Source organism: Rhamphochromis longiceps, linkage group LG6 (genome assembly GCF_057381845.1).
Source record: "Rhamphochromis longiceps isolate RC_006_pf linkage group LG6, R_longiceps_female_GT1.1, whole genome shotgun sequence".
In the NCBI taxonomy this organism is placed as follows: domain Eukaryota; kingdom Metazoa; phylum Chordata; class Actinopteri; order Cichliformes; family Cichlidae; genus Rhamphochromis; species Rhamphochromis longiceps.
In genome coordinates this window covers 34,129,209-34,150,926 of record NC_140562.1, presented here as the reverse complement: position 1 = coordinate 34,150,926, position 21,718 = coordinate 34,129,209, and the positions used below count along the sequence as shown (strand labels likewise).

The 21,718-nt window shown below is 40.2% G+C and overlaps 1 protein-coding gene across 1 annotated transcript in view; it reads left to right on the top strand.

Moving 5' to 3' along the window:
• Positions 1–21,718, top strand: part of kpna7 (karyopherin alpha 7 (importin alpha 8)) — a 33,375-nt gene that overhangs the window by 5,234 nt on the left and 6,423 nt on the right. The gene's annotated exons all lie outside the window — the stretch shown is intronic.

Genomic DNA, 21,718 nt, shown 5'->3' with positions numbered 1-21,718 from the left:
ACCTGTACTTGTGGATTACAGATGGGTTTCGGATGCCAGGTTGCTGTTTATAGTGGGTTTTATAACCTTTAGTTCCCCTCATTGTGAAGCTTAAGAAAAAAAAAAGAAACTTCTAGATCAAATAAATTGGATTGTTTTCCCTTTTTAACTTATGTTACATTTTATAGATGGGAAGTGATACCGTAACTTGAGAAACAATGAAAATGTGGGGGGGGAAGTAATGAAGGAAAAGAAGGGATTAAAGATAAGACAGTAGACACTTAATCCCCTGTGGTTCTCCACCCTTGTGATGTAAAATTATTTATGAGGCTTACTGTGAACATGTTTGCTCAATGTTATGGATTCGTGGACAAATTCACTCTTAAATTCTTAATAGGAGGGGAACTATCCATTAGCATACGACACAAAGGGGACTACAGGGAGAAAGAGTGCAATGAGGAAGAGAAAACAGAAAAATCTAATTTGCATTTAAGAGAAAACAGAAGAGAACAAATATGAATGCTAAGAGGATGATAACTACCAATATTATGCTTGAGTAGAATATAATATTCACCATTTACAGCATATAAAAGATAACATTTGATTAAAAAAATCTTTTTTTTAACTATATAGATAAATATGTTGAGTTGATATTATTCAGTTTCATTTAAAAAACTACTTTGAAAGGTCAGTTTCCAGTTGTTTTGGCTTTGTTAGCTTGATGTAAAAGAAGCAAGTAAAAGGACATATTGTGTGCGCAATTACATTTTTTGGGAGTAACCCATTCACCACAGAGGAAACAGACCTGGAAGATTCCTTTGTAAAATAAAGGGACTGTATGTTCTTTGATTTTTAATTTAAAGATTTATGTGTGCAAAACAGATACTCTCCATCCCTGAATTTTTTTCTCTTGGGAAACTAATACTTCCTCTTTGAAAAAAAAAATCATAACTCTCACCTTTATGTTGCTTGTCCATGTCTGGAGTCTGTGTCCTCTTCTTTACCTCATTGTGGTGCATCAAACCCTAGTAGACTTGTTAATTCTTCTTATGACTGGACAGTTGTAAACACCAGTCAGAGTTTGATGACTGCTGAAAAAAGCAGCAGCAGTGAGTATTTTCTCGCCAGCAGGGACAAGTGTTAACAACATAGCATTTTGTGAAGCGACACAAAGGTGAGACAGGTATTTTATTGGGGTTTCAAAGAGTGATCCAAACATAAAAACTCTAAGGATAAAGAATCATAGGTTAGTGTGGCAAATGTCCACTTACTCACTTGTTAGTGACAGCCTGCTGTGAAACTTCAAGCTGTGCATTTCTGGCATCAATAGCTTGGTGTTTTTAAAACCTGACATGACTACCAAGGGGCTGATCTGACTGAGTAAACGATGAACGTCCCACGCTCGCTGGGAACAGTAATTTTACAAAATAAGCATCGCTTTGATTTAAAAATGACACGAAAGCAGTGAACAATATCAAAAAGCCAGCAGGTATGTGTTTACAAGCAGGGAAAGGCTGCTGGGCTTTTTCTCATGGACATTTTTAAAATCAGACTGCGGGGAGTCCTCCTGTGGTGGCCTTTGGAAAAAAAATGTAGGTTTAAGGCAGCTCTGTATTGTTTTGTTTTGGGAGGGGGGTTAGGTCAAAGAGTGAGCAGCAGTGCAGATACCTTGTTGATACCTGAGGTGAAAAGAGAATGGTCACACAACTTTGAGATGACAGGAAGGTAGTAATTTGTTACTTTCAACATATGTAGAAGAGCATCTTTGAATGCACAACAAATTGAATGTTGAAGTAGATGGACAACAGCAGCAGAAGACCAATGGGTGCCACTCCTGTCAGCTAAGAACAAGAAACTTAGGCTAGAAATTAAACAAATTAGACAAAAGAGTCTTAAAAGTCTTTTTTTTTAAATGGTGCCTGGTCGGATGTGTCTCACTTTCTGCTGTGACATTTCAATGGTAGGGTCTGAATTTGGCATAAACAGTAAGAAAGCTTGGATCCATCCAGCCCTGTAGCCCACACATTATATGGCTCAGGTAGTATAATGTGTGGGGGACGTTTCTTGGCAGACTTTGGGGTTCTCAGTGGGAACTGAGCATCTTCTAAACACCACAACCTACCCAGGTGTTGTTGCTTTAAATGTATGACCAATTGTACCCATCTTCTGATGGTTGCTTTTTGTTGGATAACTAAAACTCAGTTTTCAAACATGACACTGAGTTAATTATACTGAAATGGGCTCCACAGTCACCAAATCTCAGTCTAACAGGCCACCTTTGGGATATGGTGGAATGGGAGATTCTGCGCCAACTATAAGTTGCTTTCATGTCAATATGGACCAACATTTCTGAGGAATGTTTCCACACCTTGAAGAATTCAGACAGTTTTGAAGGAAAATGCTTTGATGACATGCTCTATAAAACTGCACTCAATCACATTACACAGTTTTCCGTAAGCCCTGTCTACACATTCAACAAACCCCGAGATCAGTAATTTTATTATTAGTTTCATGTGTTCTAACACACGGACACGCATACACACATACACATGGTGGAAGTAATTAAAGCAAGTGGAGCTAAATTGAAGTGTATTGAACTCTTCTCTCACACGCTCCTACTTTGTCGATAGATCACTCACCAAGCGCTATCGACCGCTACAATGAATTCCCACTGCAAAGCCCTTTGCAGTCCATGTGATATGTTGGAGCCTACAGAACATAGGGCAGGGAGGCAGAAAAAACACTGAAAAAGTCAGGAAAACAGATTTTTTGTGAAGCAGCATTGGCAAAGGAAATTTCCCTTCACGTTGTTTAACTTTTTATCTCTTTCTCTCCTTGCATCGGGATTATTTTATCGGTTCTGTGTCATTGTGTGCCCCACTCTGTCTTTCCAAGTCCTTGTTTTCTCCTCTCTCTCTAAATCCCTATATCTCTATCTATCTTGTGGGAAGGGTAATGATTTTAACTAAATGAGACTCTTGCACTTCTCCAACCCACTAGATTAACAGATCAATGGAATAGCATTTGTGTGTTCATCTGTGGGGAGAAGCCTATGTGTGTTCTCGCCGTCTACACAGTCTGTATAGTAATCATGAATACCCAATAACCCCAGTGACTAGTTATGACATGGAGGACAAAGCTCTGTTGATGGGAAGTGACAAGGGAGAAAAGAAATGACAGCAGAGATTTCCCACAAACAGTAGGGGAGTAGGAGGCCATGGATTTTTACTGAATAATTGGTAGGAATTTTTCACAAGGTCTCGACATGACAAATGTGCATCAAGCACACCATCAGTGGTGGAGTAGAAGAACGCCTCTGCTCCTCTGTTGAAATGCATTTCCCCTGTGTGGGTCGCCCCTTGTGCTTGATGTGAATTCAATTGGAGATAAATTGATTATCTCTTATTTGTGATCAATGCTAAATGTGTTAACATGTATTGGCTCTGCTCTTTCAGTGTGCACCTGTGCTTGTATGAAGCTTTTCTTCCAAGAGGTTTGCTATCTCTCTTCATCCACAAACCTCTCTAAATGCTAGAAAGGCTGTAGAAATTTAGTAGTTAGTGAGAAATATTCACACAGCTGTAAGTAGTTAATTCCCCTGTTTGCCTTATAGGCAAAGAAAAAACATTTATTTTGACGATTCAGTTTAAAAAAATAAGAGAAACCACTGCAGAAAACAGACATTTAAAATTACATTTTCTTCTTTGTATTTCATTACCTGAGTATTTTTTTTATTGCTTTCTTAATACTCAGTAAGTGCTCTCTTTTTGTAACTACAGTGGGGCAAAAAAGTATTTAGTCAGCCACCGATTGTGCAAGTTCCCCCACTTAAAATGATGACAGAGGTCAGTAATTTGCACCAGAGGTACACTTCAACTGTGAGAGACAGAATGTGAAAAAAAAAATCCATGAATCCACATGGTAGGATTTGTAAAGAATTTATTCGTAAATCAGGGTGGAAAATAAGTATTTGGTCAATAACAAAAATACAACTCAATACTTTGTAACATAACCTTTGTTGGCAATAACAGAGGTCAAACGTTTACTATAGGTCTTTACCAGGTTTGCACACACAGTAGCTGGTATTTTGGCCCATTCCTCCATGCAGATCTTCTCGAGAGCAGTGATGTTTTGGGGCTGTCGCCGAGCAACACGGACTTTCAACTCCCGCCACAGATTTTCTATGGGGTTGAGGTCTGGAGACTGGCTAGGCCACTCCAGGACTTTCAAATGCTTCTTACGGAGCCACTCCTTTGTTGCCCGGGCGGTGTGTTTTGGATTATTGTCATGTTGGAAGACCCAGCCTCGTTTCATCTTCAAAGTTCTCACTGATGGAAGGAGGTTTTGGCTCAAAATCTCACGATACATGGCCCCATTCATTCTGTCCTTAACACGGATCAGTCGTCCTGTCCCCTTGGCAGAAAAACAGCCCCATAGCATGATGTTTCCACCCCCATGCTTCACAGTAGGTATGGTGTTCTTGGGATGCAACTCAGTATTCTTCTTCCTCCAAACACGACGAGTTGAGTTTATACCAAAAAGTTCTACTTTGGTGTCATCTGACCACATGACATTCTCCCAATCCTCTGCTGTATCATCCATGTGCTCTCTGGCAAACTTCAGACGGGCCTGGACATGCACTGGCTTCAGCAGCGGAACACGTCTGGCACTGCGGGATTTGATTCCCTGCCGTTGTAGTGTGTTACTGATGGTGACCTTTGTTACTTTGGTCCCAGCTCTCTGCAGGTCATTCACCAGGTCCCCCAGTGTGGTTCTGGGATCTTTGCTCACCGTTCTCATGATCATTTTGACCCCACGGGATGAGATCTTGCGTGGAGCCCCAGATCGAGGGAGATTATCAGTGGTCTTGTATGTCTTCCATTTTCTGATGATTGCTCCCACAGTTGATTTTTTCACACCAAGCTGCTTGCCTATTGTAGATTCACTCTTCCCAGTCTGGTGCAGGTCTACAATACTTTTCCTGGTGTCCTTCGAAAGCTCTTTGGTCTTGGCCATGGCGGAGTTTGGAGTCTGACTGTTTGAGGCTGTGGACAGGTGTCTTTTATACAGATGATGAGTTCAAACAGGTGCCATTCGTACAGGTAACGAGTGGGGGACAGAAAAGCTTCTTACAGAAGACGTTACAGGTCTGTGAGAGCCAGAGATTTTCCTTGTTTGAGGTGACCAAATACTTATTTTCCACCCTGATTTACGAATAAATTCTTTACAAATCCTACCATGTGAATTCATGGATTTTTTTTTTCACATTCTGTCTCTCACAGTTGAAGTGTACCTCTGGTGCAAATTACTGACCTCTGTCATCATTTTAGGTGGGGGAACTTGCACAATCGGTGGCTGACTAAATACTTTTTTGCCCCACTGTAGCTAAGTGTTTTCATGCGTGATTGAATTTTTTAATCACACTTGTAGATTGCATGATGTTCTGATATAGTTATATACCGTCTTACACATCAAGCTTTTGATCTCGTGATCTAAATTTAGTTCAAAAAATAACAAAATTTGTACTTTGTCAATTATTTCTTTGATGTAACAATGCTTATTTGCAATAACCTTGAAAGCCTGTTTATTTCCCCTCAAATAGTGCCACATTTGTAAGGATTCATTCATGGGTTGAGCAGCAGAGTTGAGTATGTGGGGTGCACCCATGCCAAACAGCTTATTTTGCTATTGACTCTTGTTTGGCATCATTTATTGGATTGGATGATTGAATTCTGAAGAAACAAGACATATTGCCAATTTAATAATATATTTTTTTAACAAACAGTAGGATGTGGAAAAAACATATACAGTCACAAGAGCCTGGCACCACCTCCTCATGCTCATTTTGATATCTCCCAGCATTGAGATTTCCTCTGTATTATGACAAGTCTGGTTTTTCCGTTGAGAGAGATGTGGCCCAATCATAATAGCCTTCTCTGTGTATTCTACACACTTTGACCGTATGATCCAACTGCTGTAGGCAGAATCTGGACTTTGGTCACGCGACCTGATTGTCAGCTGTTGGGGTACCAGAAGCTCAAAACAAGTGTCAGTAGCAGAATAAGCTGTTTGGTATTGGCAGATAAGATTTGGTAAGTTTTACATGAGTGCAACCCACATACTCAACTCTGCTGCTCAACCCAGCATTTTCTTTACAAATGCTGGCAAAATTAAAGGGGAAATAAAAAAAGGCTTTCCAGTGGTATAAGAATTATTGCCAAGAAACTGTTTGTTAGAAAGAAAAATATTGAACAAACACAAACAAAAGTTTATATTTTTTAGTCATGTGGAAGTCGTGGTATTTTTTGGTATTTAATGTTAATATTTCTTATGAATTTTTTAAAAAAAAGGAGACCAATACACATTAATTAACATGAGCACTTACTTTTTTTATTCATAGACACTGGCAGGTTTAAAAAAGGAATATACAAGTATCTAACAAAAAAGAAAAAAGACATTTTCACAGGACTCTGTTCAATCATGTACAAAATTACACACATCCTGCCAGTAATTAAGAGAGTAAGTTGCAAGGTGCTGCTAGTCAAATGCAATTGATTAACTGATCATCAGCAAGTGTGATCACCTCTATAGAAGCAGAATTTTCATAATTTGATGGTTTGGAGGATTTGGTTGTGTTAACACAATGCGAAAAGGAATAAATGCATCACCAAACTCACTCCCAGGCCAGAACCTGCAGTGCTCAAAGAAACTGCAATGTTGGTCCACTCAAAGTCCAGATTTCAACACGAGTGAAATATTGTTTTGGCACCTTAAGAAAGCTGTGTATGTCTGAAAACCTCAATGAACTGATTTTTTTTTAAAGGTGGGCTTAAATTCTTCCTGAATTATGTGAAAGACTGATAAAGTAATGAAAATGAATACTTCAAGCTATTGCTTATTACTAAACATTGTTCCCCAAGCTATTGAATCATGTATTATAGTTTTTTATAGGACTGTAGTGAGTCCTGCAGGGTTTACTATCTTAGCTCTGTGCTGTTTAATAAGAAAAGACTGACTGCCCAAAACTAATTTTCTGAAATGAATTTTACAGTCCACTTTAGAAAATGTTTAGATACGTGTGGGTGTGCTTTATTTTAATACATATTAACTTCCCCATTTTTGTCCAAACAGTTATAAAAAAATATGCAGCGACTTAAAATGTTACTCAGTAATTTGTGTGCCCCCAATGTGCTTGTATTGCTGCCTGAAAATGTTGGGACAAGCTCCTAATGAGATAAAGGATGGTATCCTGGGGGATCTGGACCAGACTATCACTGAGCCACTGAACAGTGTGACATGTCATTGAACTGAAACATAATATCCCAGAGGAGTTGGATTTAGGTCAGGTGACCAAGACTTCACTGATCTTCTAGGAACTGCCTGCATACTCTCGTCATATGAGGCTGGACATTCTCGTGCACCAGGAGGAACCCAGGATCCACCTCAACAGGTAGAGTCTGAGAGTGGGTCCAAGGATTTCATCCCAATACCTAATGGCAATCAAGGTGTCATTGTTTAGCTCAGTGATAGTCCCTCCCTGGATATACCTCCCCAGACCATCACTGAGCCCACCACTAAACCTGTAACGCTGTAACGAAGTTACAATAGTGTTATCCAAGCTTTCTCCAGACCCTTTCATATTTGTCACTATACTGAGATGAACCTGCTCTTATCTGTAGGACCCACCGGCCTACACTTCACACCTCCTCTATTCACCCTGCTCACTCCCCCCCACCCCCAACTGCAGCATCCAATACACACTCAACACAAGGCTCCAGCCTGTCTCTCTCAACCACCCAGGTTAGGAGGGAACTGAGGAGGATTAATGGCAAGAAGGCAGCGGGTCCAGATGGCATCAGCTCGAGGGTCGTCAGGTCCTGCGCGGACCAACTGTGTGGGGTGATGGAGCACCTCTTCAACCTGAGCCTGAGGTTGGGAAGAGTCCCACAGCTCTGGAAAACCTCCTGTGTTGTACCAGTGCCAAAGACTTCACGCCCCAAGGACCTCAACAGCTACAGGCCGGTGGCTCTGACATCCCACCTGATGAAGACCCTGGAGCAGTTGGTCCTGGCTCAGCTTCGGCGCCTAATAAGCTCATCACTGGACCCACTTCAGTTTGCCTACCAGCCTGGCATTGGAGCGGATGATGCCGTCATTCACCTCCTACATCGTTCCCTCGCTCACCTGGAGACCGCTGGAAGCACTGTGAGAATCATGTTCTTTGATTTCTCCAGTGCCTTCAACACTATTCTTCCCTCGGTTCTAAAGGACAAGCTGGAGAACTCTGGAGTGGACCATCACCTCACTACCTGGATCCTGGACTACCTCACCGACCGACCACAGTATGTGAGGACTCAGGGCTGTGTGTCGGACAGGGTCGTCTGCAGTACGGGGGCCCCACAGGGAACGGTTCTGGCTCCGATCCTCTTCACCATCTACACTGCAGACTTCTCCCACAATTCCACCCAGTGCTTCCTGCAGAAGTTCTCTGATGACTCTGCAATAGTCGGCCTCATCACTGATGGGGACGACAAGGAGTACAGATAGGGTTGCCAACCGTCCCTTAAAATACGGAATCGTCCCGTATTTCGAAACAAAAGTACACGTCCCGTATTGAGCTAATAAGGGACGCACTTTGTCCCGTAATACAGTGAGAATCAAAAGTAGTCTATAACTTTTAATGGAATTAACACTTTGTTTGAAAACATAATTCCCAGCCCCTCTCCTGCTTTGTGACCAATGAGCTGACAGCACACTTATGACAATTCGAGTATGACAATTCAGATTACCGCTCATCTCATTGGTCGAGGAAAGGTCGCTTGCGGAGAAAATACCGGAAGACAACAGATGACCACAACAACAAGCATGGCCAACAGGGAAACAAACGCCGACACTGCGGTGCAAGTCTCGGACGACAGTACACCTAAAGCTGGACATACACTGTGCGATTTTTTCAGTCACGTTATTCAGCTCCTGCTCAAACTGCACGATTGACTCGCAGGGGTTAGAAGTTGGTAGGTCACGATGTACTCTCACACTATACCGCCCGATGCTCTGATGCGACCTGAGTGCGCACACTGTGCCTCCATAAAATGAAGGTTATAACAGAAAATCTCTCTCTCTCTGTCTTTCACTCACACAGACACACCACCACCATCAACTTTGCTAAATTGCTAATGAAAAACATTGATCAGGCAGCTGTGATTAAGCAGCAGTGTAGATCCAACTATTTTCACGGTTGTTGTGGTCGTGATAATTTTGTGATGCCACATCGAAAAGGCTCGGATGAGCTTTCCAAAGTTCTACAAGTTGTGCCTCCATCGCTTGTGTCCAGATCACACGCTGCACAGCCGTGCTGCTCCGTCTTTTACACCAACGTTTACGTGTTTGCGCGTGTGCAGTGTGAGCGGCTGTGGTGAGACCCTCACGAGCGATTGATGATCGGGAGCTGGTCGTGAGGTGTTAATCACTTCTCTTTACCCCACGTATACTACACGACGCACGATGAAGGCCAAAATCGGTCCGATCACTCAAAAATCGGCTCAAAATGGGCCTAAAACCGCACAGTGTGAGCCCAGCATTAGAGCAGCAATGTTTGTTCCCCTCAGAGAAAGGGAAGAATGGGAAAAGGAAAACACCTGGCTGGAAAAAGTTAATATGGGCATGTGCAGTGAATATCAGCGCTATGTGGCCAGAAGTGTGATAATATAATTTATTTTGTGTAATAAACAACTGCAAGGATAGATGATTACAACAAATAGATGACTAATACATAAAAGTAATACATAGATGAATAATGATGATGAGTTATGATGCGTAATCATGGGAACAAGCGGGTTTACAAACAGGAGCAGCTGATTAGCTTTAGAAAAGCTGAAATAATACCTCAACTGAAGCCAATTGTACTAAATGCACTAAATGTGCACTGTTACAAGAATGTTTTTCTTTCTATTGTTTTCTATTATTTTAAGTTAAGCAGGACAGAGTTCTTTTAAAGAAAGATTTACTTATATTCTCAAAAGTTAAGCATGACAGGCTTCTGTTTAAGAAAGAGACCTGTTTTACTGTGTTAATGTTGTCATTTTGAGCTAAAAATAAACGGCTAAATGATCATTTGTTTCATATGTGTTCATATCACAAAGAATACACATCTACTTAAATCAAATTCAAGTCAAAGGGTTAAAAAAAATAATTTCACACACAAAAAAAGAGCTAGAAAATTCACCACACTGGGAAGGGTGAAGACAACTGGGTCGCCCGGCCCTGGCCACGAGGTGTCCCTTATTTATTTTTCAGGGAGTTGGCAACCCTAAGTACAGAGGTCTGACCCAAGACTTTGTGGACTGGTGCCAGCAGAACTACCTCCAGATCAACGCCAGTAAAATCAAGGAACTGGTGGTAGACTTCCGCAGGCACAAGCATTCTCCACTGCAACCACTGAACATCCAAGGTATGGACATTGAGGCTGTGGACAGCTACAGGTACCTTGGTGTTCATCTGAACAATAGACTGGACTGGACTCATAACTCAGACGCCCTCTACAGGAAAGGGCAGAGCAGGCTGTACCTGCTGCGGAGACTCAGGTCGTTTGGAGTGGAGGGCCCACTCCTGAAGACCTTCTATGACTCTGTTGTGGCTTCTGCTATCTTTTATGGTGTGGTCTGCTGGGGCGGCAGCATCTCTGCTGGGGACAGGAAGAGACTGAACAGGGTGATCCGAAGGGCCAGCTCTGTTCTAGGATGCCCTCTGGACCCAGTGGAGGTGGTGAGTGACAGGAGAACGGCGGCTAAGCTGTCATCCCTGATGGACAACATCTCCCACCCCATGCAGCAGACTGTGACAGCACTGAGCAGCTCCTTCAGTGGGAGACTGCGGCACCCACGGTGTGGGACGGAGAGATTTCGCAGGTCTTTCCTCCCCACTGCTGTCAGACTCCATAATAAAGACTTTAACTGATCAAGCACACACATCCATACATATGCAATAATACTAAGTGCAATAATCCTTTCTGTCATCGTTGTATTTTTACTCAGTTGTATATAGTATTTGTATTTGTATTCTATTTTTATCTTATTGTATATTTATTTTATTTTATTCTACTGTATATAGTATTTTATTCTATTCTGTACAGTTGTGTACTGTATTTATTCTTATTGTATTCTAATTTTTGCCTCATAACTTTTGCACTGTCCACTTCCTGCTGTGACAAAACAAATTTCCCACGTGTGGGACTAATAAAGGTTATCTTATCTTATCTTATCTTATAAAACCATTTCGTTTTGCCAGTTGTCTCACTGTTTCCCCTCTAGTGCTCATGTTGCTAATTTCATTAACACCAAAGCAGTTGAAACTGATTACCAATCCCCTCTGCTACTTAACGGAGTTGATATCAGTTAGCCTTATTGGCTGTGGAACCTGACATCATGATGCACTGAAAGCACAAACACATAAGCACACACATGTCCAAGCATGCTGTGTTCAGATTTCTGTTCAGTGTGGAGAGCCTATCAAAGCATGGTGATTTCTGCCTTTTAGTGTGACAACTCTTAAGCCTCAAATGTGAAAGATTGACAGGGAGGTTTTATTAAACCTCTTCTCAAAGTATATGTGAGTGCACAGAGGTGTAGACAGCAGCCAAATTTTCAGAACAAAACATGACTATATAACAACAACAGATTTCCTCAGGGTTTTTGTCTGTGTGCTCTTTTCTGAAACATGAAACTGCGAATTCAAATATAAAGGATTATATCTTGCACACTACGGGTGTCATGACAACACAGTATCCATAATGATGATGTTTAAAAATGAAATGCTAATATTATTTCAATAACGTGTATATATTGTTTGTAACCATTTGTCACCTTTTTGGTGACAAATGGCATCACTGACACAGAAATTGCAGTAATTTATTTACCTCTGTTTGCAGCTTCAAAGCCATCGGTTTCTGGTTTCCCCATTGACAGATGAACTCAAAATAACCAAGACCTAGAGACTATTTTGAATTGAGTCTTTGCATAATAATTGACAACAATAAAAAGGACAAATGCCCTTGAAAAATGATATTGCCCTAATAAAATACTTGAATGTACACATGACACAAATGATTAGTTTTGGTCATTGTTGCTTTGTTAACACAGGCACAAACAAGCACACAGACAGGATCATGTCTATTTTGTGGTTGTGTCACCTCCATCTAGCCGATGATTTCATTTATAGTGAGAGAAACTTCAACAAAGAAGTACAGAAAGACACCGGGATGCGTTTGGCTGTGATGAGAATATCCATACCTGAGGAGTTAGAACATGTGGAGGTGACAGACAATATTCGTAAAAGCATTGGTGAGCGTGTGTGTGTGTGTGTGTGTGTGTGTTTGGAGAACAAATGGCAGAAGAGCTCTGGAATGTGTGTCTTATACATACTGCTGTAGATCTACTTGAATGCAGACAGCAACTATGACAATAGAAAACATCTTAAACACTGATAAAAACCACACACACACACACACACACACACACACACACACACACACACACACACACACACACACACACACACACACACACACACACATTGTTATCAGAAGATCAGGATATGAGTGATCATCACCTTCCCACATACACAAACAGTTTCCTTTCATGGTTGCTTGTGTGTGTGTGTGTGTGTGTGTGTGTGTGTGTGTGTGTGTGTGTGTGTGTGTGTGTGTGTGTGTGTGTGTGTGTGTGTGTGTGTGATTCATACATATATTACATGTTGTGGGGACTTAAATCAGTCTACTTCTGCTGATTATTCACGAATGAACTTTGGGCAATGCCGCAAGAATTGGACAATGTCCAATTCTGTCGCAAGAATCGTGTACCCTGGCCTTGCCCGGACAGATTGATAATCTGCTGCTGAGAGATAGACAGCCATTCACACACACAGGCAATTTAAAAGAATCACTGACTCTAACAAACACATCTTTGGATTTGGAAGTAAGCTGGAATATCTAGAGAGAATCCAGTGAGGCACATTGATAACTTCAGTGTCTAAAGGCAAAGAAAGATGCCCAACGGATTTACTTTACCAAACTGACCATCCCAGCCTTGCCGTAATGGTCCATTTGATTCACCTTTTATTGTTTATTTTATTTTCACTTACTGAATACGGGACAGACTTGACTGGGGGAAAGAAGGGGAGAAAGAAAGAGGGAAAGAGAAACAGCTGAGAAGAGGGACGGGGGAGAAGGGCAAAAGACAAAAACCAACAGAACGGGCAGAGAAAAAAAAATGCATATATCAATCACCTGGATCACCTGCTGAGAAAGAAAAAAGAAAGCAAGCAGAAGAGAACAAGAGTAATAGAATAAACAACATCACAATGATATATGGGAATATGACAGTAAATACTAAATGTTAAACATTATTGTGCAGCACATAAGATCAACAGAACACAGTGTGCTTTGAGGTAGGAGCCAAAAAGGGTGTAGTTTGTGGGTGTGATCACCCGTGTGTACACCTGTGAGCATGGACGCGCTTGTTTTTTGTTTTTTAAAAGGTTCCTTCATGTAATAATCTGCTAACTTCAGTGTCACAGAGTAGTGTGAGAAAGTAATACCCAATGTTGGCTAACTGTTTACCTTTAATACGTTTTTAAAATGACTGACAAATCTTGAACGTAAGCAATGATCACACTTTATCATGAATTAATTCTGTAGCAGTGCAACTGTAAATGACTGTAAATGAAAGTAATTGCAGTTTTAGAAAAAAAAAAACCAAACTGATCTGAAAACACTTGGACAGGACGACACATTCGATTTTAATGGGATTTAGATTAAAACCAGCAAATGTCAATTTTTAAAAAATAATATTAACAGTGAAATACTTCCTATAAAATTCCTCCACCACATCAAAGACAAAGTCTAACGTACACGTATGCAAGGAAAAATATTCCTGCATTCCGTTTTTAGTCTGGTTCTTTCTTCCAGCAACTCCAGGCCGATCTCTTGTGCTGGGCCTGGACATGTCAGGACACGCATACCCCGTGAACATCCACAGAGCTAGTGATTTATCTGTGTGACTTTTGTGTGCTTTAATCACGGACAAGGAACACACACACACTCATGCAGGCGCATGCACAGATGCAATGACAGGTGGGGTTTGCAAATGCAGCATGTGTATGTGGGACAGTGGTGCATGGGTGCATGAGTGTTCGTGTCCCTGTAGCCATGTTGAAATCAGGGTCCAGGGTCCTCTTTGAAGGTGTGTTCATGTACACAGACAGGCACACATGCACTGACCAGCTGTTTCTACCCTTTGATGTCTGCACTTTTTTCATTCTACCAACCATAGTTGCATCTCTCTCTCTCATCATTCCCCAGCGCAGCTTTCACCTTTTCATCTCCTATAACTGCAGCTTTTTTTTAAAAAAAATAGAAATCCTCTGTCAACGTAATGTCACAGTTTGTGCAGTCTACACAATTCCATAAAACCTTCCTTGCAAACAATCCCTTTTTGCAAAACAGCCCACAATTTACTATTAATGCATTCTAAAATTGATTTTTTAAAATTCGGTAATCCTTAATAATGATCAAAAAACTAATCACAGAAAACTCTATTGGGTGAAATTTGATTCAATTTAATTGTGATTTATGGAGCAAATCACAACAACTATTGCCTCAAGGCACTTTATATTGTAATGTAGACATCACAGCATTAAAAAACCCCAACAATCAGACCTTTGTGCAAATGGATTGATTAGACTAGATTAAAAATCTATTTTGCAAAAGTGTCTTGGCCAAAATATCTCACAACTTGCACTTCAGTCATATTTTCTTTGATTTGAAATCCACTGTTGTAGCGTTCGGTGCCAAAATTACAAAAAACCGTGCCACTGTAAAAATATGGAAATATTTTCAAATGTGCGAAAGATGGACCTAATTTATCTTTCAAAGATGGACCTAATTATATGACTCACACTAATTGATCTGTATCATTCCTGAGCACATCTGACTTCCAAAGTCGTTTGACAAGTGTGGTTTCTGCACAGGTGCAGGAAAGCATATTGTGCGCTGGACTGCTTGAAGAGGTGAGTCTTGGTGTGGTTCAGTTAGATTTCATGTAGTATAATCATGAATGTTCACCCAGTACAGCTGCCTTCATGAAAAACTGCTTTGTTAAGTAGTTAACAAATGTATATAAGGCATGTAAGGATGGTGTTTCACTGTCTATAAAATGTCCCCAATAAAGCCAAAAAATGCATGAAATCCTGAAATTCATTTTTCTCTTGAAGTGTGATTTTCAAAGGTGCGTGTCGGCACTGTTTTATGAAAGCGAGCCTACGAGTTAGAGACAGGAGGCTGGATTGTTACGAGAAGTGTGAGTGCATGTCAGCATGGGAGCAGGGACAATGTGCTTTGGCACGGAACAAGGCAAACATGCCTGGTGTGAGTATAGCCTTAGACCTTGTTTTTATTTAGTCCTCAACAAAAAGTTCTGTACGTCTGTATGTCAGTGAGGTATGATAATTATTGTTTAGATTTACTTTACTGCAGTAGGTATGTTTCAGCAGCAAAACGTACTGAACAATGCAGAAATCAAAACGTCTTTTCTTTCATAAACTTTATTAATGGCGTCTCAGAGGGAGGCTGGTGCTGAAACAAGGATCGGTTTCACACACACACACAATCTCTTTCAACAAGAACACACACAGAGATGTAATAGAATTACATTAAACAATTTTTTCCATCATTCCAACACAGCTGAGCATTTGAAGTATTTGCACAAGACCTAGTCTCATCTGTTCACTCCTTGATGTACTTGGATTTTTTTTCCAACTTCACAATCAAAAACAGCTGTAAGAGTTTTTTTAATAACTTATTATATGACATGAATAAGACGCAAACCACTGTTTTGGTTAATATTTTGTGAGACATCACACATGCCATTATTAGCAAGGCTTGTGGTGAGCGAGTGTACTAGGTTTGAACTTTTTCACCTTTAGAGTATCATAATACAAATGTGCACATATATGCCTGTTAATACAACATGTGAACCATCTCCCCTTTCTATTATGACTTTCTATAATTACTGTTATTCTGCTTAAAACCAATTGGGCAATTTGGGCAATACCATTATCTAATTTTAGCTGGAAACATGGGGTTATAGGGTTAACCTCTCCACTAACCTGGACTTTTTTTTACCCTTTTTATTCAAACAAAGGTTAAGAACTGTGGGATAATCTTTTATGCAAATTAGAAATTTTGGAAACAAATAAATGCAGTATTTTTCCGACTAAGAACAATCTCCGGAGTAATCCTTATTTAAAACATTTAAGCATTCCTTTGTTACATCTAAACTTGTCTACTGTACTGCTTGGTATACTGGAATTAGTCATCTATTGCTTGTTTTTAGTATTTTTTTAGTAACTAGCCCAAAATGCTGTCGTCAGATTACTGACTGGGACAGAAAAGAGAGAGGACATTACTCCAGTGTTAGCAGCCTTGCACTGGCTCCCTGTGCATTACAGAATTCAGTATAAGCCTTATGTGGTCTTGCACCTGCATATGTGGTAGATATGATGTGCCCTATACTCCTTTGAAATTTTTAAAGTCTGTGTTTCAGTCACTCCGGATGATCCCACAGTCAAAGTGTATTTGTTGCACCAAGACCTTGGAATGAGCTCCTCAGTCACCTGACACAGACGAGAACTGTAAGCTAAAGACATACCTCTTCTGTCAAGCTTTTATAAACTTCTGATTTCTGAATTAGCTGCTGTTGAGCTATTGAGTTATTGCATAAACACTGTACATACATGTAGCATACATTTTTTAGGAAACTATTTATTCTAGTTTTTTATAAAGCAGTTTGGTTTTAATTGTGCTATATAAATACAATTTACTTACTAACTACACTAATAAGGTTTCATTTTTACTATCCCTTCCACAAAACTAATTTAAACCAAATTCAACATGTGTCTCTCTGCATTGCCCCAATTAAAGAAACAAAATTAAAAGAAACACTGATAATTAATAATAATTAATTTTAAAGATGTGTACAAAAAATATAAAAATAAAAATAAAGAAAATTCATATATTAAATTTTGAAAAAAGCTTTTTATAAACTGATCAGAGTGCTCAGTGCATGAAAGGCACAATTTGCTTTTTTTTTGCAATAATCAGATAAATTTGGTCTTTACATTTTTTAATCACACAAGTAATGAAACTGGCAACACCAGGTGTAGTCTTGCAAAAACTGAACTGGTTTCTGAGAATCAACATTTAAAATAGCAGTGTGGGAAACAAGTCACGTTGGTGACGGCAGCACCTCAGATCATCAAAAAGCCGTGTTTTTAACCCAACATTTTCCCATGTTGTAATCTTTCAACCATCTTCCCTTCATCTTGGAGCCATTAAGACCTTCTAGGGTTACTTGGTTTGTCTGTGGCCTAGCAGAGCCCCAGAGCCCCAGTCTTTGTCCAGATCCAGGCAGCAGGTGAATAGGATGCCCATGTAAGGGGCCTCTCAGCCTAGATACACCTGATACCTGGCTCAGACCCCCACAATAAAATCTATCCACCACCTAACCTTCCAAAGACCTGACTGGACTCCTAAAGCCCCCCAACTTCTCTTGACAGCCTGCCAGCTGCTTCTTTTTTTTGGTACGCACAGACTCACAACAAGAGTGAAAGAAGTTATTGTTGACAGTATCGGCAATGCAGACCCCCCACCACACACACACACACACACACACACACACACACACACACACACACACACACACACACTCTGTATATTGTACGTATGTTCTTAGTTCTGCCCCGTCTCTTTTTTGTATGTCTATGTGGGCTCTGCCCTGTTGTCTGAGCCTCATATCTGTGTGAACTCTGTGTTCACCTTTGAAGTTCTCTACCATGCATCTCTGCACCCCCTCCGCCCCGCCCTGTCTCTCTCACTGCTTTGATTCCCTTTCTTGTTACGGGGAGTTGGCTGATCCACAGATAATGCCACTTGGTCTCTCCGAGGCTGCATGTTACTTGAAAAATACAAATCAATGTATAATTCAGGAGCAGAGCCTATACAGCTCAGAGCCTAACTAAACTTTGTTAATTTGTGGATTTATTTGCTTAAGTATGCAGCCACAAATTAGGGCCAACAGGTGCGCAGGCTAAAAATGGGTTAATAAAATGGATTGATGGGTAAGAACCATGGCACCATTACTGGACTGGGTTAATTGGTGCACTTTTTCCACAAACTCCACGTTTTACAGCGTGTCACCAAGGTGCTGAAATAGCACAGCTGCTTTGAAAGCACACAAATGGATTAAAACAAGACTAACATTTGCATGCTGATGATAGTTTGACTGGACTGGCCCAAGAACAACATAATGAAACGTCTTCATTCCCTTTTACTACATCCACAAACAGTTATCACAGGTGTTAACTATCGCACATCTGTGTCAAGTTGGCACAGCAGTATCTTTCTTTTCAGGACAAAACGCTGTACTTATGTTGCCTTCATGTTTCAGGAACACTCTTATTTTTGGTTTGACCTCCTGTGCAGTTTACATCTTTGACTGAGAAAAATGAAAACTTAAATTGGATTTCTGCAGTGAATAACTTTCCTGAAACAGTAGCTGTGATTTTATCTAAAATGGAAAATTCAACCTTGACTTTGAAGCAGTTCTGTATTCTCACCAAGCATCAGTGTAGCATAATAAAAGTCAAAAACCTTCATGAAATATTCTTTTTCTCGCTAGTTCACAGAGCCAATGTAAACATTTCAAATTTCCTAACCACAACTGGTCTGACTGCAGCTGGTATCAGTGAACAGCCAGTTTTTTATAATTCATCAAAATAAATACACACAAACTTGACCGATTTTGTGTTTACCGCAACATAAACTTGGTATATTTATACATATTAATGTAGCAACATGGGAAAAAATCAGGGAATTATCTGCTAAAAGTACTGTATAGACATGTGGTGTGCATGGCTGCACAGCAGGTATGCTTAGCTCTCCGGATTTAAGCATTTCAATAACATGAAGGCAGAAAAGTCTGTTCAACACATTTGACATCAGAGGAGTATGACGGCAGGGCAACACGATCCAGGCAAATTGTTTGGTTCTCCCCATACTAAAGCCTGACTACTTTATATCTTTTTCATACAGTACACCAGAAATGCAAAGAGCTGCATTGAATTGCATTTTTAAAAAAATCAATTTTGGTTACTAATATTAAAGAATGAAACGATCCGTTAATTAAACCCAGCTAAAAAAAATGTATTCAGTGTTTCTTAATTTTTCATATATTTTTTTCCTTAGTTGCCTGATTGACAGTAAACATCTGTTGTGTATTTATGTGAATGTCTATGCATTTATGTGCACACGTAACAGTGTTAATGTGTAGTTTTAAAGTAAATGATGAATGGCTTTCGATCTCCCAGCTGTTGAGTCTGTCTATATAGACCAACAACTATGGCTTTGTCAGCAAAAAGAAATTATCCATCAACACACACAAACACATGCACACACACAAACACAATTCTGCAGCCTGGTCAGTAATGAGTATGATGGATTGCACCTGAGGTGTGTCATGTCTGGGATATTGATAGGCAGGTATTGGAGGGCCAACATGAAATATTAATAGGCAGGAGCTAAATGCAGATCTGACATAGAGCGAGAAGGAGAAAGAGAAGGGCAAAAAAGAGAGATGTTTGAAATGCAATTGGTTGTACCTGAGGCTTGATAGCAAGTACAAACTGTGCATAGTGATAAAAAAAATGCAAGCATTCATGTAAGTTTGTTTGAGAATTTGAAAGATGTCTAATATCAGTATCAAATTTTTGGTTTTCTCAATGGAAATTCCCTCCATGTTTGACACATCTCACATAAACACACACACTCAAATCTCTCTCTGTCACTCTAACCCATATCCTGTTGTGGTTCTTGCTCTCTCCTCGGCTTTGATATCTGAGAACCGCTGACTTTCACAGACAGACAAGGGACACCTTTGTCTTTGCCACACTGCACGAGTGTTTGTCATCGTTTTTGGAAATGCGTTTGTTCGACTGCGTCCAGGCCATTTCTAAAAAACAATAGCGACTAACACACTTAGAACAAGTAAAGTCCTGCCAAGAATCTGTCCTTGGTAATGCACTTTAAACAGCAAAGAGGGCTGCAACATATCTCCCCTGCTAGAAGTGGGGAGGGCATGTTATCTTGATGTCTGTGTGGGTGTGTTTGTGTGTGTGTGTATTGATGCAGCACTGCAGAGCAATCTATACTAATGATTTCCCATAGACACCTCAAGTTGTTCTGAGAATCGGGGAGGATGGGAGGGAGAGAAGTCAAAAGAGACGAACGATAAGATAGATCTATAGGGAGACAGACTGAAGGAAGGTAGGGCCAGCACGGAGGAAGGGAGGGAAGTTGTAAAAGGATTATTACCAATATTATCACACTTAATGCACAAGCCACAGTTTAAACATGTGCTACCTTTTAAGCTGCAACATTGAGAGCCCTGCACAGGGTTTATAAGCCATAAATGATGACGTTACTAAAAGGTAATGAAATACTTAGAACTTTAGACTTACCTTTTGCTAGTAAGCCATTAACTGTCATTATTAGGATATTAGGGAGGCTTTTAGTAAAAATGTTATGTATAAATGTTGTATAAAGGTAAATGGTCACCTTTACTTATACAGTCATAGACTACAGAGTAGATACACCTGTTTAACTGTTTAACACAAATATCTAATCAGCAAATTGTAGTACAGTAACTCAATGCATTTAAGCATGTAAACATAGTCAAGAAGGCTTGCTGAAGTTCAAACTGAGTTCAAACAGAATTGGGAAGACAGGTAAAATCACTCAGGATGTGGCAGGTTTTTGGCTTATGACAAGCTGGTCTGATTATTTCAGTAATGGCTGATCTACTGGGATTTTCACATTTTCACAGCCATTTACAGAGAATGCTCTGAAAAACTTCCTTGTTGATGGCCAGGGGACAGAAAGACAGAGAGGCAACAGTAACTCAAATAAGTAAAAAATAACTTGTAACAGTAACAACCAAAGTATGCAGAAGAGCATCTCTGAAGGCACCACCTTCAAGTAGATGGGCTACAGCAGCAGAAGACCATACGTGGTGCAACTGATGTAAGAATAGGACATAGGCTACAGTTCACACTGACTCATTAAAAATAGACAAAACAAATTTGGAAAAATATTGCAACAACATTGCAAAGCTCAAATGACCTCAAACTAGTTTCTTGAACAGTGACAGTGAGTTCACTGTACTCAAATGGACTTCAGAGTCACCAAACCTGAATCCAGAAGAGCGCCTTTGGGATGTGGTGGATTTTGTGGAATGGGAGATTCAGATGTGGTGTCGGTAAATCTACAGCAACCAGATCAACCATCATGTCAGTATGGACGTCTGAGATCTCTGGGGAATGTTTCCAGCACCTTGTTGAATCTATGACACAACGAAGGCAGTTGGGAAAAGGTTCAAACCCACTGGTAGTGATGTGTACCTAATGAAATGTTTGTTGAGTGTAAATGGCAATTCTCATTCTAGCAGCTGCTAATAAATTCTTAAATGCAGTTTGTAGTTTGTAGCCCAGATGCTGTACCAGTAAAAGCTGTACCGCTCATTCAGTAACAAAAATCTTGGTACTAAAAATCTTTTAGAAATACCTCACAACTGACCAATAACGCATCAATAAACAATGCATTAATCACCGTAATGATTATGTGTCTTTTTGT